General features: G+C 41.6%; 1 protein-coding gene across 6 annotated transcripts in view; it reads left to right on the top strand.

The window, feature by feature from the left end:
* Window positions 1-24,257, top strand: part of EML6 (EMAP like 6) — a 200,594-nt gene that overhangs the window by 39,041 nt on the left and 137,296 nt on the right. The gene's annotated exons all lie outside the window — the stretch shown is intronic.

Raw genomic sequence — 24,257 nt, forward strand, 5'->3', positions numbered from 1 at the left:
GGTAGCCAGGGAGGGAAAGCATCAGGTAGTGACGCTAGAGTTTCCCGTTACCCTGGCAGAGCCCCAGGGGGTTTCTCAGATCAGCAACCCCCTGTTGCAGCCTGGCTATGGGCTGGGGGTATCATGGGCAGTGGCCAGTTTTTGCCACCCCAGGGATACCTGCCAGCCAAGCGCTAAGGCGGTTGCATCTGGAGAGGTGCCCCTGAGCTCATCCCTGGTAAGGGGGAGACAAGGTCAGGGAGGTAGGTGCACTCAGGTAGTTCCAGGGTCTGGGGTAGGATTGCCCAGGGAGGAGAGGAGTGCAGGTGGGCTGCAGGGAGGTAAGCAGCAGGCTGAGGTGCTGGGCCTAGGGGAGGCTAGGCAGGGAGGCACCGTGGAGCAGGGGGAGATAGGAGGTCAGTGGGGTGTTAGGCAGCTGGCAGAAGCTAGGGATTGGCTAGGTAGGCAGAAAGTCCCTTGCTCTGACGGGCCAGGAGTGACCCCCCTGACAGATTCCCCAGGGTTCCCAAAGGAGGGGCTGTGGGTAGATAGGCAGCCAGGGAGGAGAGTCAGGAGTATGGCGAAGCAGCTACAGGGTGGCACAAAGCCAGGGCAGGTAGGGTCCCTACAGACTGGTGACATAACCCTTTCCCAGACTTGGTTGACAGGGAAGCGACGGTCTGTGCTGGATAGCTGGTCTCCTGCAGATGCAGAGACATGCCAGTCTCTGGGCAGTGTGCAGCCTGGACTGCACAGGAGCCCCTTTCACCATGGACTTGGTTCCCAAGGCACTGGGTGGGGGGCAGAGGGAGGCAAAGGAGAATGCCCGGCTTTGCAGGAACTGGACTTTACAATCCACTGTGTACTGGTCAATGCCGGAGGACAATTTTGCCAGGCCAATCCCTCAGGACGTATTGAGTGCGTCAAGAGCGCCAGTGGTATCCCAGGGCCATGGGGAGGCCGCTGGGGTACCAGGGGCCCTTGAGCAGGGGAGGTGTGGCGGTAGGGAGGGTTTGGCCCGGGATTAACGGGGTTACCCCCCAAGGGCCCCCCCTCTAACCTCACCAGGGAGACAAGGGGTTAACTGGGCAGAGGCCCAGAACTGTGACTTAACCCTTGCTAAATAACATGAAAATGCTTATTCCCCTGTGTAAATGATGTTGTTGCTGGATCAGGGTCTGCATAACCCACCCACTGGGACTTAAGGGGTTAATGAGCTACAGTTTAAGGAAATCCCACTGTATTATGTCCTTTAAGGAAATCTGGACTTCAAAGGGTTAATTGAAGTTGAATGTGAAAAGAGAAGGTTTTAGAACCCCACATGATAGATGCAGATGGGGGAATGCAAGCTTTTGCCTAAATATTGGTTCTCTGTGTTTTAAAACTGCCCTGCAGTTGATTTTGTCCTGGGATTTAAACCCAGGTTGGTGACAAAAGGCAGTGCTGAATAAACAGTTACCTGAAAACTGGTATTTTGGTAACGGAGTAAGCCAGGACCCTGAGCCTTGGGGTACAGCCTCCGGGTCACCCCCCAAGTACACACATATTAAAAATATAACTTTGTCATAAGAGGGACATATATTTTTGATAAAGTGACTTTTTGCAGTTTTTGAAATACACAGGCAGAATGCTAATAATGGTGTGCTAATGTACAGGCAGAATGCCTGTCTTTGTAATGCGTAAGGAGCCAAATGGTGCCTCATATGAGTATTCACTGGAAGTGTATATCAACAGAGAGGTGTGATACATCGCCCTGATCAATAGGTAACTGACCTAATTGGTTATGCGAAAAGCAAAAGCCCACTTCAAAAGGTTTATTGACGTGGCCAGTAGGATGCTAAATAGGATATTCTGCTAGATTTGAGCCTGGCTTCCCAGGGGAATTGTTTATGCGGGAAGCAGGCAAAAGGAAGGGAAGGGTTTGTTATTCACACCTTCCAGCAAAAGGTATTCCCCAACAGGATATCAAAAGTGAGTAACTTTATTAAATATAAGGATACTATGAGATGTCCTTGGCTGAACCGGCTAAGAATTACATAAGTGTATTGGCGAGAGTAAGCCGATCTTGGGAAGTCTAAACATTGAATATGTAACTGCTGCTAAATGCCAGATATTAATATCTCTATTAATGTTCATATTACAATGTAATTTTTGGTCTTCCTACGAGCGTCAGGTGTCCCAGAATGCAGTAATATATCTCACCTGACTGTATGTATTACGGAGCGGAAGTTATGCAATGATTTGCAGTAAATATGAACTTTTGGTAAAGTCTGAGACCCCCCAGAGTTCTACTGCAGATGTGCCAGCTAGCAGGGGGGCCTGTCCTAAAATGTGTTCCCCCACCAAAGATTGGCTGGAGATAATTGCAAACCAATCCCAGGGTCTTAATGTTACAGATAGAGGGACAAAGGGTTTATAACCTGCTGTTTCCCATCTATCCTTTGTCTTCATTTTTGGTCGCCATGCAATGTCTTGGGCTGATTGCTGGATGAAACTGCCAGTTCAGATGGGACTGTTTTCATTATTTTCATCTTTTACGTAAGTGTCTATATTTTGCCTGTTATTGTATAATCTGTTGTGTTCACCTTTATCAAGGAATAAATTCTATTTATCATATCTAAGTCTCGTCCCAGTTCAAACCCAGGTATATATATATATTTATATATATAGTTTTTTGGTGTAAATTACAGCCTGTCGCAAGCTCTCGTGACAGAGGGAGAAGGAGGTATGAGCATGGATGGACGGGGAGGGAGAGGATGGATTGGCCTGTGGGTAGAGGTAGGAAGGAGGTATGGGCCTTGTGGGGGGAAATGGGGGGGCAAGAAGGTATTGGTTTGGGGGAGATAGGTGGACTGTAGTGTGTCTTGGAAGGTTTTGGCATTAAAGTCAACCTGGTTAACTCATTTGTCCTCTACACTTTACTTTTGTTGAAGTGCTTTAAAAGAAAAAGTAGCAATATTGTGCCGCCTTTAAGAAATCCTAAACCTACTATACACAGGTGCAAATATATTTAGAAATTGTATTAGAAAAGTTTGTTCAGTAATAGGGAGAATTTGAGTGTTTGGGTGACAGTAGAAGGGGGAAAAAGTAGAAGTTCTGTTTTGGAAATGTTAAGCTTTAGGTAGCAGAGGTACATCCTTGAAGAGATAGCCGAGTTAGTGACCGGTGACACGAGACTGGCGAGATGTCAAGGAGGGGAGGTATATTTGAGTGTCATCAGCATAGAGATGATACTGAAAGCCAAATGAGTATTGGTTCACTACAAAAAGAGGTATAGAGGGAGAAGAGTATAAGGGCCTAGGACAGAGCCTTGTGGGACCCCAACCGAATGTCTGAATGGAGAGAAGATACTGAGAGACCAGTTATATAGGTAGGAGATGAACAAAGTAGTGTCGTGTCATGGAGGCCAACAGGGGGAAGAGCGTGCAGGAGAAGGGGGTGATCAACAGTGTCAAAGACAGCTAAAAGATCCAGGAGAATAAGTAAGGAGAAATTACCCTTAGAATTTGATGTTAGCAAATCATTAATTGGCCATTTTTGTTAGTGCTGTATCAGTGAAGTGTTGAGGCTGGAAGCCAGATTGCAGAGAGTGGAAGGAGAGAAAGCGAATTATGCCGTTGTATACAAGTAGCCTGGAGACAATGGGGAGAAGAGGGCTACGTTTGTAGTTAGATAAAGGGTTTCTTTAGAATAGACGTGGAAAATCCATATTTAAATGAAGATGGGATTGTGCCAGTGGTGAGAGAGAAGTTGAAGAGGTGAGTTAACGTGGGAGTGTGGCAGAGAGGGATTGGAGAAGATGTGAGAGAATAGGGACAAGAGAGCAGGTTGTAGGATATGGGGATGAGTGGAGTGTAGAGACCTCCTCTCCGGTCACAGATGAAAATGAGCCGAGGGTGGTTATGGGTGTGCAGAAGGAGGTAGATGGTGCATGTGGAGCCTGACTGAAGTACAGTAGGTGGCAGGGTCTTAGGCAGAGAAGGCAGAGTGGGTTTCTGGTGTATTTGGGCAGAGAAGGTAGTTGAAAGGGGCAAATAGACTTGAGGTTAGAGGTCAGAATAGATTTTGAGAGAAGAGATGTATGTTTGCTTAACAAGGGAAAGGGCATCAACATAGGAGAAAAATATACACTTATTTGGACATCTGCTTTAGATGTCCAGTAGTACGAGAGCACTTTTGAAGGTTGCGCGTTGAGTTAGTGTGCTATGGTTGTGGCTTATACAGTCATGGGAGAGGTATGTGGTGGCAGGAACTTACTTGTCTTGATCAGAGAGAGTGATGCTAGAGCTTGAGAAGTTAGTGACTGTGCCGAACTCTGAGAAAACAAAATCAAGTGGTACGGGGTTTGTGAATTAAAAAGCCGCAGTACTCCATGTCCCATCAGACTTTAACCTCTGACTATTTTACTTTTTCTTTAATAATGTCTAAATGGCAATATAAAAATGTGATTATGGGCAGGTCTATATTTGGCCTCAGAGTGCTCTTTCCAGCAGAATATCATCATTAAAAGGAAACTATTATAATATTTAAAAAAAAAAAATGAGCTTGTACTCTGCATAATGATACTGAATATCCTAGTACAGTATACTCCGAACATAGAGCTTAAAGCACAAACCCCCAGCAGTAACCTATACGAGTTGAACTACTTTTAGTATCTTGCCCCCTGAGTACAGCATGCTCTTTAAAAAAAATATATATATATTACAATGGTAACCAGTAGACTGCATTTGGCTCTGGGGAGAATTCCGTTTCAACCTCCCTGACTCTTCATATTTCAACTGCTTTTATCTCCTTAACAAAGCATCGCTTTTTTGATTTTATATCAAAAAAACTATGCTTTGTTAAGGAGATAAAAGCCACATTTGGAAAGAGCAGTAAGAGATCTCTTAACGTAAATAAAAACAAACCACACAGAATGGTTATTGCTGCTTTAAGAAAAATAAATTAGCATTTGCTTGTTGAGAGATGAGTCGTTGTTTGCAAGGATGAGTAAAGTTCATCTGTCTGTCGCTGTCTGTTAGTGAGGCAGATAATGGAAACTAATTACTACAGCTGTTGTTGATTTGATTTAGGTGACATTTTACATTTTCCTCCAGTGGAAATTCTCCTTATGGCTGAGGTTTAATAATTTAAGATGAGAGGCAATCCGTTTTGTGAGAACGGCAGCGCTAATGCAGAGAAGCGATACAGTTGTAAAAATAGAAGCAACACCAGTGATTTAATCTGACACAGTGTTCTTACACGGAGTGTGACGCAGTGTTCTTACACGGAGTGTGGCGCAGTGTTCTTACACGGAGTGTGGCGCAGTGTTCTTACACGGAGTGTGGCGCAGTGTTCTTACACGGAGTGTGACGCAGTGTTCTTACACGGAGTGTGGCGCAGTGTTCTTACACGGAGTGTGGCGCAGTGTTCTTACACGGAGTGTGGCGCAGTGTTCTTACACGGAGTGTGGCGCAGTGTTCTTACACGGAGTGTGGCGCAGTGTTCTTACACGGAGTGTGGCGCAGTGTTCTTACACGGAGTGTGACGCAGTGTTCTTACACGGAGAGTGGCGCAGTGTTCTTACACGGAGTGTGGCGCAGTGTTCTTACACGGAGTGTGGCGCAGTGTTCTTACACGGAGTGTGGCGCAGTGTTCTTACACGGAGTGTGGCGCAGTGTTCTTACACGGAGTGTGACGCAGTGTTCTTACACGGAGTGTGGCGCAGTGTTCTTACACGGAGTGTGGCGCAGTGTTCTTCCACGTAGAGTGGCGCAGTGTTCTTACACGGAGTGTGGCGCAGTGTTCTTACACGGAGTGTGGCGCAGTGTTCTTACACGGAGAGTGGCGCAGTGTTCTTACACGGAGTGTGGCGCAGTGTTCTTACACAGAGTGTGGCGCAGTGTTCTTACACGGAGTGTGGCGCAGTGTTCTTACACGGAGAGTGGCGCAGTGTTCTTACACGGAGTGTGGCGCAGTGTTCTTACACGGAGAGTGGCGCAGTGTTCTTACACGGAGAGTGGCGCAGTGTTCTTACACGGAGTGTGACGCAGTGTTCTTACACGGAGTATGGCGCAGTGTTCTTACACGGAGTATGGCGCAGTGTTCTTACACGGAGTGTGGCGCAGTGTTCTTACACGGAGAGTGGCGTAGTGTTCTTACACGGAGTGTGGCGCAGTGTTCTTACACAGAGTGTGGCGCAGTGTTCTTACACGGAGTGTGGCGCAGTGTTCTTACACGGAGAGTGGCGCAGTGTTCTTACACGGAGTGTGGCGCAGTGTTCTTACACGGAGTGTGGCGCAGTGTTCTTACACGGAGTATGGCACAGTGTTCTTACACGGAGTGTGGCGCAGTGTTCTTACACGGAGAGTGGCGTAGTGTTCTTACACGGAGTGTGGCGCAGTGTTCTTACATGGAGTGTGGCAAAGTGCTGAAGATAAATAGTGCTCCAAAAATCCAGCCTTTGTCTGCTCTTGTTTGCTCGCCCGTTGCAACAGTGCATCTTTATTAGCCTTCTGACAGTGATGGTCACCAAGAGACTTCATCATCCCTATAACAGTAACCGTTGTTATGACACTACATAAACATGAATTTCATCTGCTGTAGCATGACAGGTTGACAACCGCACAATTGCACTGATAAGGAAACATTTGTAGGCAGAATATTTATTCGGTGTAAATCATAGACAAGAAAGGTATTATCATTTTGTCTACAGAATGAAAGTGTTAATTGATGGGGGTTTTTTTTTTTTTTTTACAAATTGTGGATTGTGTGGTTTTTTTTCTGTTCACTAAATCGTTTTAAAATAAGAACTTTAAATGTATATTCAATTGCAGTCTTCCCTATCAGATTCAAAGATAAATGAATAAATATATGCATGTTTTTAATACAAGGTCTAAAAAAAAAAAACACGTTATGCTTTTTACATCCATTCACCTTAACTCTATTTTCCAATGGTTGCAAGTCAGTAAATGTTTTGCTTTTTAGCAAAAAGAAATAAAATATAAATTGTTGGAAAAAATATAATTGTAATTTTCTCTATAGCAGTAATATAAACAAAATGTGTGCGGTAAAAATACAGTGTACATTTTGTTCGAAAATCATATAAAAGAAAAGTAATGAGAGAAATAGATCTTTGCTTCGAGTCTCACAAAATATGCGCTGTGGGGGGAAACCAGGCAAAAATGAGGTACAGTAAGTGCCGTTACTGGGCACATGGGGGGAGCAGGTCTTCCAAACAGAGAGACAGTGGGAGGTTATTTCAGAAATGATTTGTAGGCTCAGTGTGTAACTCGATCTCAATTGATTGGTATTGTTTCCGTTTACAGCTGTTCAGAGCTTGGGAACCATGAATAAATTCAGGTAGTTTTGATGAGTGTGTGACAGAATATTTGTCAAAGTGAAGATGAGTTGATCTTTAGAACAAATATAGTTGGATAACTGCTTTACTCCAAAGTCTGCCATTTATTTTGTCATTAGCAAATATCCATCGTTTACTGTTTTTCAACTGAGCTGTAGAGTATTAGGCTGGACTTTCGAGACAAACCATCTTCTTTTCCATAATTGACTAGCTTTTATGTTCCATACAGATCCTATATAAAAGCAATAGTGGGCCGGGCTTGGGACCAGCCCAGCTTCTGTAGTGTTTTTGGGGGTCAGGACAATTGGGGCTTTCGGTGACCTTTTAAAGGATCAATATAAACTAATAGCAGTGACATATTTAATGGATTATATATAGCTGTTAGGCACCTTACAAATCAGACTATGCATATATATTTATTTTTCCTCTAATTGTCACTGTCCTTGGTAACCAAATGTTTGAGACTTTTTACAATCTGGTTTGTGATAACACGGCGTGTCAATCCAACTGTGTTTCTTTTCGTATTGGTCTCTAAAGCAACTATAATGCCATTGTTACTTGGAGATTAAATATACACAGTGGGGCAGTTTCATCAAGCTCCGATGCAGGGTATCGCCCCATACTCAGTGCTAACTACCAGAGACTTGAAGAGCAGTTAACGCCGGATTGGGTGCGCTTCTCTGCATCATTGCTCCATGTATCCCAGCAAACGAGTGTTTGACCAGGGGAAAAAAAAATCCTATTTATTTTACTTATTTGTGTCCTGAGAAACATGAATGTTTTCCTTTTCTTTGGCTCTGCTAAATTCTTGCTTTCTGGCTACTTCAGTTTTTGCTATTTGAGCAATTACTTCAAAAGCAAAGAACAAAGGAATAAACAATCTGTTGACACATAGACTCGAGAACGAATGGCTGCACGGTCACCAAAAGAGATTAGATATAGATTGTCAAATGCATTTGATTACCATGTAAACATTAATATTAAATAGATGTTTTTTGTTTTGTTTTAAACTAGCATCAATCTACATTTAACCTATTAACCAGATCACTGCCCTTAGTTCACTATGGTACTAGGAATGACTGCCCCTGTAAAGAACACATTTTATTAATGCAATGTTTTACCAGGAAGTAATACATTGAGAGTTACCTCTCGTTTTCAAGCATGTCCTGGGCACAGAGTTATGGTGACAGTACATGGTCACATTAAAAGAACAGAGGTTATACATTCAATTTACAGACATTTCATGGACAGTTAGATAATATATGATTATGGGCAGTGTTCGACAAACCTATACATTTGCTCGCCCCGGGCGAGTGGATTTAACCCCCGGGCGAGTAAATATTGGCCCAAGCAGCAAACGTTTGGTACTAGGTGGCGAGTAGATTTTTTTGTGTGGCGAGTAGATTTTTGGTGATTTGTCAACCACTGATTATGGGCATATGTAACCGTTACAGACAAGATTAAAATGTGGGACAGCGGAAGTCTTGAAATGATTCAAACTGGAGGTGGCTTGGAGAGTCTCAGGTACTGTACATTGTTCCAGTTGTGAGATGCATGGTAAGAGGAGCGACCCGATTCCTTGTTGAACCTTTGGACCATGAACAGTCATTTGGAATCAGATCTCAGGTGATAAGTGCTGCTTGTGGTAGGGGTGAGGAGTTTGTTCGGATAGGTGGGTAGCTTGCCCAGAAAGTATGTGAAGGCAAGTGGTGAAAAATGTTCTTTGCATACAATTCTTATAGCATTTCGCTGTGATGTGTGTTGTAGTTACATTGGAGGACAAAGCCGCATATTGAGTTGTAGAGGGTTTCTAGTTTGCTAAGGTGAGTTTGGGGTGCTGTGCTATATATTATGTCAATATAGTCTAATTGGTATTAGCATCTGTTGTGCGATACGCTTTCTGACTAGTGGGCTTAGGGAGGATTTGTTCCTATAAAGTACACCTAGTTTGGCATAGGTTTTGAAAGTCAGATTATCAATATGCAACCCAAATGTTAAATGGAAGTGAAGCCATATGCCCAGATATTTAACACTAGTGACAGGGGCTAGAATGATGTTGGGGTTGGTTCTGATCTGAAGTTCTGTCGTTGGTAGCTTTAGAAATGTAGCCTTAGGCCGCGATTATAGTGGAGTGCGTACGCATGACGCGCGTGCCTGCCGCTCGCACAAAACCTTCACTGAGATACTAGGCGGCAGGGAGGCATGGCGGAGGCGTGGCCGTGACATCATGTGAGCGGTTCACCCGCATTGGCTGAACCGCGTACGTGACCCGGCCGTCGCGCGTCAAAGACAAATTATTTGTCTGGCCGAGAATCGCGCGCGCGGTCGCACGCTCTATGGCCTGCTTCATAGAGGTATGGCCTTTTGTTAGCGGCGCCCGCACAGCCACTATAATCGTGGCCGAAGTCCCAAATACTATCGATTTACAATTTATTTAAAAACAGTTTGTTTTGGGAAATTAAGTATTCATGTCTTGAAACATTAGATTGAAGTATGTGTCCAAGGTCAGAGAGGCAAGGGCTGTGTGTAATTTTGTCATCCGCATACATATGCATTGAAGCTGCCTTACAAGCTGTAGATAGATCATTAATGAAGACTGAGAAGAGCAGGGGCCCCAGAACAGAGCTTTGCGGGACCCCACAGGTGACATCCAAGGGGTTGAAGTTGGAGCTCGAGAAATACATATTGGGATATACCTGATAGGTAGGCGTGAAACCAGTTTAAAAACATGTTCCCCAATTCCAGAGCACTGAATCTTATTTAACAAGATAATATGATCAACAATATCAAAAGCCTTTGCAAAATCCAGGCATATTGCACTAGGAAGTTGCTCCAGTTCCATTCCACACTGTATCTCTTTGCTAACTTTAAGAAGTTACTGTGGAGTGGTTTGGGTCGAAAGCCAGATTGCAATTGGCTAAGGAAATTTGTCTTGGTGTAGTAATCGCTTAATTAGGAGTGGACACATTTTTCCATGCACTGTATTAGTATTGGCAGAAGAGAAATTGGTCTGTAGTTGGAGACAGTGTTTTTGTCCCCCACTTTTGAAGACCGCGACAGGTTTGTGGGACATGGCCTGAAGACAAAATAGAGTGCAGTACACATTGATCACTGACCTATACTCTTATTCTGCGTAGTGCAGCCTGGGTTTCACAGAATCGGGGTCACGTATCAGATTGATTCGGTGATCTGCACCCCAGCCCTAGTGTGTGACGGCAGCATCTGGAAATGGTGTCGCTATCGATTTGGAGGAAGTAGGGTGTCAGCGTCTGCGGCAGGATAAATACAGCGCTCCGTTTGAGACCCTGGGTGGTCTACACGTTTCTTTTATTCTTCCATCTATAAGTGTGATGCTTTTTAAACAGTTCCCTTTACTGTATAAAATAATACTATGCTGTGTTCTGTCGCCCTATTTTTTGTAAGTGGGATTTCCTTTCCTCTATTTCTGCAGATCTATTGAATACCTAAGTCTGCCTAAGGAGGCCCTCATACTATATACCAAACACGTGAGTGAGATAACTCATCCAGCACTGATCGGTCACTTTAAAAACTCTACATCCTGGGATATTTTGTGCTCATGATTTCCTGGGTTAAATTTGATGACTATAATTGCGACCAGATTTAGTTGTTTTTAGGGTCAAGCCAGTTGAGGTTGAAATCACCCCAAACTGACAGCTCACTCTTCCCATTCAGAAAGGAAACTGTGCCAATAAAATGAGTGATATTAGTCAGGGATTGTAGTGGTGCTTTAGAGGGGTGGTAGATACCAGCAATAAGAATCGGCTTAGAGAAGGGGAGGCAAATTTTACCAACTACGATTTTAAAGGAGTGTGGGCTTGGGGGCACTTCAGCAGCGTACAGTGTAAGGAGTTTACAATATAAAATAGCACCTCTGTAAATGCAATGAGTCCCCCATACTGGTTATAAGCGTTGCAGGGGTTACACGGCACTATTACAATGTGAAAACATTGCATACCACTGGGGCTGGATTAATTCGAGGCACATATATAAACAACAGCGCTGTCGCTAGAATCTAGATGTTTATGGAGAACTTCAAGTGTTGTTCTGAATTTAGAATGTATCCCTTTCATTAAGTATCACCCATGAAACATCTTTCTCACAGTGTTCAGCAGAGATGCCCTAGATTCTTTGTTTGCTTTTGAAACAAGTATGATACTGACATCTTAAATTAAGACTTTAACTTATGATATCTCAAATTAATTATAGGCATGAAATGCATTGCATTCACTGATGTTTTAATTATGTGAAGACTAATAAAGCAGGTCCAGGGGATTCCATAGCAGTTAATTACTGGTTTAGCCAAGGGGAAATACCAAAAGCTCTTTGGCTACTCATAAGCAATTCCACGCAATGGAGTTTATACTTGACTGGCAAATGATGCCACAGGCATCAAGAGAATAAATACTATTTCATATTTAATTTTCCCTTGGTACTCGTAGTACAGATTACTAGCCTATTCCCAACTTGATTTATAGTGATGTTTGCACATATTAGGGCATACTGTTAGGCATAGCTTCACATACAGTACAAAGTACTACTGTACTTTATTTTTTTTCATCAAGTACCAAGGCATGCTTTCCTTCTTTTAGTATTGGTATCTTTTTTAGTACTGCATTTTCCTACTTATTACCATTTGTATGTTTTTTTTAATTTTTTTTGGTATGTATTAAAAAAATATAAATGTAAATTAATTGGAGCAGACATTCAGGGCCATATTTTACTACGTGATGTTATTCAGTAAGACCCTTTCCAGCACCGGAAGACACCTTGTGGTCGATTTAACTTGAATCGGCCATAAGATGTCTTGAGGAGTCTGAAGGTGTCTTATGCCATAGCACTGCTTATTAAACACGGGCCTCTGTGTGTTGGTAAATTCTGCTGTACATATCACGAGTAAACATGTTGGAGCGTGTCACGAACATGGTAATACATATGCACGCGTGCGTGTGAAAGGAGTGGTCTTACCTCCCTGCAGGGCACTATAAAGGAGCACTTCCACCCGCAAAACAGTCACACTACACCCCATACACGCTGCCACCACCAGGATTCATTTAAGGACTTACACCTCAGGAGTCCTAGGTTACTCCCATCAGAAAAAATATACAAATTAAACCAAAACCCACTTTGGCAAAACATGTCCACAAATGAGAGAATCTCTTCATAAGGTAATCGGTTCAATTAGAGCTCAAAGGCATTACTTATTACATTTTAGATGTAATAGTACAAAAGGCATACAGCGCTTGTTACATAAAAATATATTTAAAAAAAATTGCAGTACAGAATCGGAGAGTTTATAAAATAAAAAACAGGGGTAGAACAGAAAACCTATACGGTTAGTAGCGGAAAAGTTTTGTTATAGGTCCTTCAGGGGGTCATGAAGAGAAAATATGAGATCCACGCACATACTGCCTATCCCTAAACAGATTTTTGAGTTTCAGATACCACCTCTTATAGTAAACTATCTTTCATCTGTGAGAAAGATACCAGGTGTCTGACAAGCCTGATGGGTGTGGCCTATCACCTATTTGTCACCCTCTCCCCAGAGTGAGACCTTTTTGACCAGCTGACAAGAGAGCACCCCAGCTGCTGCTTTAGAATGATTTCATTTGCAATTTAAGTTGAGTATAAAATATTCCATAACTCTCTCCTTGTTGTCACCAGATTAATGGTACCCACATCTCCGCATTCAAGGGATTGTGACAAATGCATACAGTTGTTGCCAGACTTACAGTACTGTTTAGCCGAATGGGACTCTCTCACAGAAAATGTATTGCTGCTGGGGAAAGCTGCGGGTTCCCGTTACTGAGTACTGAAGCTGCCTACATCTGTCCGTATCACAAGTGACAGTCCTCTTTATATCCTTGTACAGTATATATGTGTGTGTGAGAGTTCTACAGGTAAGTGGCAGTGAGGGAAAAAGGTTTAAGGTGAGAGAGCACAGTAGAGGTGAACGGGGTGGAAAGGAGACAGTTATGGACAGAGCACAGGAGACAAGCAGGGGCATAACAAGAGATCAAAGCTGATATGTAGGGAGGGGCAGATAAGTTGAGAGCTTTGAAGGTAAGGAGGAGAACTTTATAGGTTATCCAAAACTTGGTGGGAAGTCATGAGAGGGGTTTAAGGAGGAGGTGAGCAGGGACTGTCGTAAAAAGTTAAATTATTCGAGCAGCAGAATTTTGGATAGATTCCAAAGGAGAAAATTGCAAGGCAGGGAGACCTATTGGCAGACTATTACAATAATCCAGATGGGAGAAGTTTAGGGCATGCGTTAGAGTTTTAACAGTAGATTGACAGGAGGAAAGGTCAGATCTGGTTAATGTTACTGAGGAAGAAGCAAGACATTTTAGCCATTGGGTGAATGTGATTGGAAAAGGAAAGGGAGTTTTTAAATGTCACTCCTAGGCAACGTGCTTTGATGACAGAATAGATGGTAGTACCGTTTACTGTGATGGAAAAGGTGATATTAGGCAGGGTTTAGAAGAAAATATGAGGAGCTCAGTTTTAGACATATTAAGTTAAGGTGGCGGAGCGCCATCATGAGGATATAGCTAGGAGGTAGTGAGAGACTTGGGGCTAAATTGTACGTGTGAGGTTAGGGGTGAACAGATATATCAGTACATCATCTGCATAATGATGATGCCAAAAGAGTTGATGAGGTCACCAAGTGACAGTGTGTAGAGCAATGTTTTTTTGTTAACTTTTTGGGGGGTTAAGGAACCCTATAATTATATTGTGAAATTCTGAGGAACCCCAATCCTCTAATAGTGAGTCTGAGATCAGATGCATTGTGAATTCTTCTGTATTTGATACAAAAATCTGAGAGAGAGTGGGAAAGATGGGGGAGAGAGGGGAGAAAAGCTTGCTCTTGCTACAGTCTATGGAATGGTGCCAGGGGTGAAGAGATATTGGACAGACGTACACTTGCCTAGACAAGTGAAAAAGAGACTCCTATACAACTAGCACTCGTTAGATGGGTATGTGATATATACAAAATAAAACTTAACCTTTATTGGTTTTCCAGATTAATATATATAATTGGGATGAACACTAAAACACAGACAAACAACACTTATAACAGCTAATCACATAGATAATTAAAACAAGTATTAAACAACACACATCCGAACCAAAGCACAGTGGTTAGGGTGGTGTACAGAGGGACTAATTGATACAGATATAAAGACTGGCACCTTGAATTAGTTATAATAGTAATGTAGGAGATGCCTCAGGGTGGTGAATATATGTACGTCCAAAAAGTATGGTGTGTAGTGGGTAGCAACCTAACACCATACATGCCACCCCTGATTGAATAGTCACTAAAAAGATGTAATAACAAGCTGCAATGAAAAAACAATGAAGGGTGCAGTTCTAGACAGCACCCCACTTGTGAATAATGGTTGGTTTTAATACAAAAAATATTTTTCAACCAAGTATACTTGATGCAGCATATAGTATGAATACGTTAGGCTAGGTCTTGCCAGATTGATTGTATTCACATTATATTCAAAAGAAGTGACACTTACAAGTAGTCCTTGTAGGCAACGCAATTAAAAAGCTTGGATAGTGTCAAGATAGGCTACACTCAGTGTAGCTAAAAGTATAAGGTTGGTGAGTGGAAAGCCCCAAATTAATTGTATTGGTAGCTAACAATAAAAGTATCCACTCAGCAAACTGGCAATGGTGTGTAGTATCATCCAAATACCAAAGCCTATTAGGAGCAGTATATGATCAAGTAGTCACTTGTCAGTTTATAGTAAGACCCAGTATTTGATATTAAACTATAAGGCCTTAACACGTAGTGTTAGTTGAGAACTACTGCTCCATTACTCTGTGATGGCATCAACTGCTTAATATTAATATTTTATTAAGTAGTGAGGGGTACATTGGATATAGAACCCCGGCGGATAGTGTACAGATAGGAACCCTAATCAGCGTAGTGTATTAGTGAACACCACAAGGTTTCAAGATAGCTGAAATAGGAGAATAGCCTATAGAGACTCCATAAGCGTATATCACTACACCAGTGATCCCCAGGTATTCCCCAGGTGTTTCTCTATATTGAATACATATAGTGGATCCTTAAGTGTCTAACAGTATACAATTGGTTAATGTTTAAGATAAGTATTGGTAACTGTTAGCAACCACAAGTTATGCCCTTTACTCAGCTTGGTGTATTAATGAACACCATAGAACTGAATTGCTGGGTAAGGAGAGATTGGTCTATAACACAAGTTACTCTCTGAAGTGACCACTATAGTAATGGTTGGAAGTGCCTGATGTCATATTCTGGAACTGTAATCATGTTCTTCAACTGTTTCAATGTATAGTATTCCAGGAATGGATACTTATGTATCAACTATACACAGCATCTCTGAAAACAGAGCACAGTGATGTAAGGTGAAGCTAAGTAAGCGTCTGCCTCATAATAAAGGCAGGTCTCAGCTCCAGTGAACATACAGGTTACACAGCCCCACTCAGCGTGGTGTATTAATGAACACCACAGAACTGAGTTGCCGAGTGGGGTGAACTGTTTAGGTGTGTATCATAAAGCAACGCTCCACAATGGTGATGTGAAGGAAAGCTGCTCGCAACTATCCGCTCCCATCTTGAGAAAGCGTCAGTGTGACGTGAAACGATCGTCGGTGGGCGCATACTCTGTGACGTTATCCCGCTAAACAGCGAGGTGGGAGCGGATAGTTGCGAGCAGCTTTCCTTCACATCACCATTGTGGAGAGTTGCTTTATGATACACACCTAAACAGTTCACCCCACTCGGCAACTCAGTTCTGTGGTGTTCATTAATACACCACGCTGAGTGGGGCTGTGTAACCTGTATGTTCACTGGAGCTGAGACCTGCCTTTATTATGAGGCAGACGCTTACTTAGCTTCACCTTACATCACTGTGCTCTGTTTTCAGAGATGCTGTGTATAGTTGATACATAAGTATCCATTCCTGGAATACTATACATTGAAACAGTTGAAGAACATGATTACAGTTCCAGAATATGACATCAGGCACTTCCAACCATTACTATAGTGGTCACTTCAGAGAGTAACTTGTGTTATATACCAATCTCTCCTTACCCAGCAATTCAGTTCTATGGTGTTCATTAATACACCAAGCTGAGTAAAGGGCATAACTTGTGGTTGCTAACAGTTACCAATACTTATCTTAAACATTAACCAATTGTATACTGTTAGACACTTAAGGATCCACTATTTGTATTCAATATAGAGAAACACCTGGGGAATACCTGGGTATCACTGGTGTAGTGATATACGCTTATGGAGTCTCTATAGGCTATTCTCCTATTTCAGCTATCTTGAAACCTTGTGGTGTTCACTAATACACTACGCTAATTAGGGTTCCTATCTGTACACTATCCACCAGGGTTCTATATCCAATGTACCCCTCACTACTTAATAAAATATTAAGCATTTAAAACCAGAGACATAACATAAAACACAGACAAAGCTCAGTGCACATCCAGAAAAACTTATATACGGTACAGTGCCTAAATATACATGTATAAATAACTAATAAATAAAATGGTCTTTTAGTTTAACATTTTGGCCAAATTGTTGTAAGCCCTTGAGCCAAACTTCACGGCAGACCACGTTTCAAGGGTCCCTACACTAATATAAATTCTTAATAACCTGTGCATTGCCAGGAAGAATGATTTATAATAAATCTGTCAATATAAGTTGCAAAACGCTTATGGAGTCTCTATAGGCTATTCTCCTATTTCAGCTATCTTGAAACCTTGTGGTGTTCACTAATACACTACGCTGATTAGGGTTCCTATCTGTACACTATCCGCCGGGGTTCTATATCCAATGTACCCCTCACTACTTAATAAAATATTAAGCAGTTGATGCCATCACAGAGTAATGGAGCAGTAGTTCTCAACTAACACTACGTGTTAAGACCTTATAGTTTAATATCAAATACTGGGTCTTACTATAAACTGACAAGTGACTACTTGATCATATACTGCTCCTAATAGGCTTTGGTATTTGGATGATACTACACACCATTGCCAGTTTGCTGAGTGGGTACTTTTATTGTTAGCTACCAATACAATTAATTTGGGGCTTTCCACTCACCAACCTTATACTTTTAGCTACACTGTAGCCTATCTTGACACTATCCAAGCTTTTTAATTGCGTTGCCTACAAGGACTACTTGTAAGTGTCACTTCTTTTGAATATAATGTGAATACAATCAATCTGGCAAGACCTAGCCTAACGTATTCATACTATATGCTGCATCAAGTATACTTGGTTGAAAAATATTTTTTGTATTAAAACCAACCATTATTCACAAGTTGGGTGCTGTCTAGAACTGCACCCTTCATTGTTTTTTCATTGCAGCTTGTTATTACATATTTTTAGTGACTATTCAATCAGGGGTGGCATGTATGGTGTTAGGTTGCTACCCACTACACACCATACTTTTTGGACGTACATATATTCACCACCCTGAGGCATCTCCTACATTACTATTATAACTAATTCAAGGTGCCAGTCTTTATATCTGTATCAATTAGTCCCTCTGTACACCACCCTAACCACTGTGCTTTGGTTCGGATGTGTGTTGTTTAATACTTGTTTTAATTATCTACATGATTAGCTGTTATAAGTGTTGTTTGTCTGTGTTTTAGTGTTCATCCCAATTATATATATTAATCTGGAAAACCAATAAAGGTTAAGTTTTATTTTGTATATATCACATACCCATCTAATGAGTGCTAGTTGTATAGGGGTCTCTTTTTCACTTGTCTAGGCAAGTGTACGTCTGTCCAGTATTTGATACAATATTCAAATTATCTGAAAATTGCAGGGAACCCTTTAAGGATGTCAAGGGACCCCTTTTGAAAAACACTGGTGTAGAGGGAAAAGGAGAGGTCTTAGAACAGAGCCCTGAGGTACACCAACATACAGATCATCAGGAGGCAAAGATATGTTGGTAACAGAGCGCATGACATCATGTATCTGATACTATAAAAACTATCCTCCAATGTTTTACATGACCACATTTGTGTATTCTTGCTGGTTACATATCTATATCTGACATAACTAACGGTAGTACGGAACATGAATGCTCATAAAATATCACTCTCTAATGATATGGCTATAGTTTCCCATTAATGATCTCCATGATGTCTGGTTTTGGTGGATGTAAAATACGCCTTTGAAGCTCCAGATAAGCATTTTTCCATTTAACACCTCTGGATCTAATGAGTCACCAACTACCCACTATTTCATGTCAATAGTCAAGTTTGGCTAAGGCCTCAACAAACAGAATGCATTTCTTTAATGGTTTGATTATCCCTCAATCTATGAACATGTAAAGTTTTAGAGCACACGTCTGCATTGCGAGGAGAAATATTGAATTAAGGTAAGAAAAAAAGGTTAACCTCTTGGTTGCCATACTACACATGAGTTGTAACGATTCCCTAGCCTTATCGTGACAGAGCTCAACAAGGAATTCAACTTTGAGCCATTTTTGTAGTTTGTCTCATAACGTTAGACAAATGTTTTAATCCAAGGGAACCTTTGTTCAGGCCTAAAAAAAAAATTAAATATTAAATTTGCATTAAAAAAAAATACCAATATCTCACACATTGTTCTGGCCTGCTTTCAGTAATACAGGTAGTCCTCGCTATCCAACATTTCACTTTACAACAAATGGCATATCCAATGCTTTGCAATGCAACCCAATGGCCGTTTTTCGCTGCCTGAATGCGTACCGCCACTAATTAACATGGGACTCACTTTACAATGGTTTCACTATCCAACGCTACTTCAAGAATGGATTCCGTTGGATAACCGAGGACTTGCCTGTATTGTAGATTAGTATAGTGAATCTAAAAGCACCCAGGGACATTTTTAGATTTTAACCTTAGTATGTCATAAGAGTAGCCTCTAAAAAATGCATTGTCGCTTCCTACTTTTTCCACTAATTGTCTGAAAAGACAAAGAAGAAAAGACTGCTATATGCATCATGTAGATAACGCACAGGAACATGATATGCATGGACCAGAGATCCATGAAACAAGACTGCCCCCTACGGATCTATAAAATTATGTTCAACACGAGAAAGGAATAATGGAGGTCTATGGATTGTTACAATTCCATGGTCAACAGAGACATCTAAAGGACTTTGTTTCTCTGCATACAGTGCAAGAAATATTGCTGCCATGGCATAGGTGTTGCTTACCAAACATTGACCTGATTGGCTGGAATGATTGTTGGGGTGTGGCGTGAAAGTATAATTACCATAGATTTAAGTCTGTTGCGGTACACATCCATGTAAGACGCATAGTGTGTGCTAGTAAGATGCTCTTGACTCTTGTGGTTATGCCTCCTTCTACCACCACCCAACCTGCTCGTTCCTTCCTTCTCATACACAAACTGAAAAGTAGGCAGTTGTGTGCCCCCCCTACCTTATTTGCCCTTGAACCCATATCCACCCTGTGTTGTGTGCAAGTAATGTGGGACAGAATGTTACCGAGTCCAGACCCTCTCTTAATCCCTACCCTATTTCCTGTACCCATTAACGTTGCAGACCAGCTAATATCGTTCTGGCCTTGTCATGTTTTCAGGACATCCCTGTTTCAGCACAGGTGGCTCAATCAGTCCCTGCTTCGGCACTGGTGGCTCAGAGTCTGTCTCCATCTGAGCCTCTTATTCAGCCATGTGTGCTGAAGCTTGGATATCCTGAAAACCTTTATAGGATTGGCACTATATATTTGCCACTAAAAAGCTTTGGGTTTCTGGAAACTGTCTTGCATGCTGTTTCAGCCCTATATGCTTCACCCACAGGAAACGTAAATTACATGGGAGTGAACTGACTCAATTTTCATAAAAATAAGGACCAAACAAGGTCGCCCAATCTCCCTCCTGTTGGTTTTGACGATGGAACCCCTGGCGGTACACACAAGGAATAATTTAGACATACAAGGTCTCTCCTCGGGATGGAAGCAATATAAAATAAGCCTCTATGCTGATGATATTCTACTCTCTCTGACAAGACCCCTTCCCTTACACTGTTACCAAACCTGTTTTGAGAATTGGGTATATTTCAGAACTTGTCAGGTTTTAAGATAAACAATTCTAAATCTAAAGCGTTAAAGATTAACGTCCCCAAAATAGATAGTCTACTCTTGAGGACTGGAGTTGAGCAGCACTGTTCTAGACCAATGATCCTCTCCTAAATAAACCAGTGCAGGGTCTACTCTAAATGATCATGTTAGCAAATTAATTTCTCACATTTTCACAGCCACAATGTGTGCAATTATGGAATAAACAAATCCCGGGGGGAAAAAACACAAATTAGGGAACAAATCTGGTATGTGTATCAAATGGGAAAACTCACTGGCCTATTAAACGATACATGTGCTAAATTCCAAAAGACTTGGGAACCTTGGAGGGCCTACATTAAGGAGCTCAGATTTCCTGCCAGCCCACAATCGCCTGTACTTTCTATATGGTTTTGAATTAAGCTTAATGGGGTTTGATTTGTGTAGGTCTCTGTCTCTCTACCCAACTGAGTAAAGTATAGATGTCAAAAATGTTATGATGTTTGTAAATTAAGACTACTCAGACGATGATGTTCTTTACAATATGGATAATGTGTCAATATTGTATTGTATAACATGTCTTTCCTTAATGCTCATGCCTCCCCTGATTATTTTCTGTAACCCAACCTCAACCTCCCCCAAGGATGAAATGTAATACAATTTGAGTTTCCACAAAATGGATTTGTAAAAGAAGAAAGGTAATAACTTATACCAATATATTATGACTTCCTTCTAATTGCATTTATTGCCTCAGGTGAGCCGGCTTGCATGTTAGAAATACTGTACACTACAAAAACTTCTCTGGAATGTTTCCCTCATCTCAAACCCATTATGCTAAAGCTAGTGTGAAATGGCTCAAATGCAAATGTTCAAGGGAAATGTGTAATGTTATCTGGAAAATAACGGCTCTTTCGCTGTTTTTGTTAAGCATCCTAAAATAATATCTAGTTGTTGCCAGAATTAATTGCCACATCCCACTTGGTGACTAAATTCACACATGCAGTGTTTCGTGTGAGAATCCCACATACTGTTGCAAAATGTACAGTATGTGCACGCTTTTCTATTTCTACTTAAAGCTGCAGACCAAGCAATAGCCTACATGTGTGTATGTGTTTTTTTTTTTCCGTTTTTTTTTACTAAATCAGCTCTGTACAGGCAGTTCTCGGTTATCCGACGCAATGCTTTACTCAAAATGGCGTCGGATAGCGAAACGTTGTAAAGCGAAACCCGTTTTCCCATAGGAACACTGTTTAAATGAAACATTCCATTCCTGAAGGCATTTTTAATGCTAAAATACACAAAATATTTTACTCAAACAATAAGATTATGCTGCACACACATACATTATGATGTAAAGATTCTATTTATTGAATCCAGAACTGTATAATAAAACTGTTAGACATGTTTAAAGGCATAAATAACCCACTAAACCCTCACACAGACTGATCTGGACGATTTCCCTGACTGCAGCCTTCTGATTGACATAATGTTGCAACTTTGCAAAGCGTCGTAAGAGCGTCGGATAAGCCATTTTGGCGTCGTAAAACCGGCCATAGGGATGCATTGGACAGCGTCGGATAAGCCATTCGTCGTAAAGCGAAGCATCGTAAAACGAGGACTTACTGTACTATGAGAAAATACTTGTAGCATTTCTTTTCTTAAACCCCACTGGGAATTAGGCTTAGGACATGGTGATATGAAGAGTGCTGGTCAGCGCTGACGCTCATGCTGCAGGAGATTTTTCGTGTCCCTGCATGAGCGCCAGCGAGCGCGCTTGTGTTCCGGGTGGGAGGCGGGCGGGAGGCGAGGTTAGCGCGCCACGTCACGGCGCCGACGTCACGGACTGTCATTGGCTTCTGGCAGTCACGTGACCGGCCCTGCGCTTCCCTCAGCGGGAAAACTAAAATTGATCTGTTGGCTGAAATTCCACACTCCTCCGCACGCCTGCGGAAGCGCCGTCTAAAGCCGCGCTGATAGGGATAATGTTTCCCCTCAGCGCGGTCTTTTTGACCATGTCCGAGGCCTTACATGTTTAATGTATTATAATGTAACAAGCGAGAGTGATTGGCTCAGTGAGTAAAGACACTGATTAGCACTGAGAGTTTGAAGCAGGGGAGCCTGGTTCAATTCCTGGTCTCAACTCCTTGTGACATTGGGCAAGTCACTTTATCTCCCTGTGCCTCAGGCACAAAAAACATAGATTGTAAGCTACACGGGGCAGGGACTTGTGCCTGCAAAATGTCTCTGAAAAGCGCCAGGTAAAACTAGCAGCGCTATACAAGAACTAGCTATTATTACTTATTTATTACAAGCATTTTTTGTTTCTATAGCAACCATTTACAAAGTCACATCCCCTTCCTCTTCTGAAACAGTCTCTGGCATACTCGTTTTGAGCCCTGCCCTCTCTCTAGCAGTGACTGCCTGATCACATGATCTTCCCCACTGAACTATGCACCTTTGGTCCTCTTCAGCTGCACTGACAGCCATTTGTGTGAACCCACGAGCCAAATGTTCGCCGATCGATCACAGGAGAACGGATCGATCAGCAACTTAGCTAATTACTTATCAGTGTGTGGATTGTATTGATGCACATATTAAAGGAGATTTTTGTTTGCTTGTTTTTTAACAGCAGCTTGGACTGCTGCTTTAAAGCAGCAAAACGTGAAAAATTCTATATGGTTTATTTAAATAAATCAGTTCTGTAGTATTAGATAATATGGTCTGCATTTTTTTCTAACTCCTAATGCCATTTTTAATAAAAAAATGTATGTACTGATCATTCTTTAGTTGCCACAGCAACCATTTAGAAAGTCATATCCACTTCCGCTTTTGAAACAGGCTCTGACACGCACCTTTGTTAGCTCTGCCCTTTGGCAACAAAGTATCACAAACAGATCTGTTGCTGTGTTCAAACAGTAGACTGCCAATTACTCTGAAAGCTGTAACAATAACGTGTTACACTTAGTAATATAATGTTACATATCAGCTGCAGCATTTCACAGATTGCAGCACAAATTTGGAAGACAGCCGTTTTGTTAGGCACACAATCAGGATTTTTACAGATTGATAACAGGAGCATCAAATGATTGCCAGCTTAGGTAAGAATGTAGAATTATATATGGTCACATGCTTTACATACTGTATCTAAAAAGAGTGAAGAAGTATCGCTGCTTTAATTTGATATCAAATGATAGCCCTCAATGAATGATAATCTTCTCTTTTTGTATCGATATGCCAGTCATTCATCTTTCATTGTTCTGCTTTTTAAAATATGTTGGTGCAATATAATAATTATAATGGAAAAAACAAACCACAGTTCATATTAATAGGGGATGCACTAAAACAAATGGTATTTACTAAGAGGTGATACGTTCGAAATGTTGAAGCCATACAAGACATACTATTTAAACTCTGCTCAGATTTCACTTTAGTAACATCTGTTACCATTTTAGAAAAAGTGCATTGGTCTTAATTAGCAAAGACTGCTATCTGTACTGTCATACAAAAAAATCTCAATCACTGGCAGTGTTTTCAGTGGTTCTGGTTTACCGGATCTAGCACCGGAGCACCGAGTGATGCTGAATGCTGATTCCTTTAGTGATTTAAGAACTCTTTCTCAGCCAAATATACACTTTGGCTGGAAAACCAGATGGACAATATTGTCCAGTTCTATATACTGTATTTCTAAGAGCAGGGCATTTTTTAGCTCTGAGTGTGCAGCCATAATCTACCACGTGCTGCTGTAATTCTACAATCTTTCAGTAACTTGCATTAAAAAAAATGAGTCTGTGCTTCAATATGTGAAGAGCTCAGAAGTTATAATATGAGTAAAC

Source organism: Ascaphus truei, chromosome 4, assembly GCF_040206685.1.
Source record: "Ascaphus truei isolate aAscTru1 chromosome 4, aAscTru1.hap1, whole genome shotgun sequence".
NCBI classification, from domain to species: Eukaryota; Metazoa; Chordata; class Amphibia; order Anura; family Ascaphidae; genus Ascaphus; species Ascaphus truei.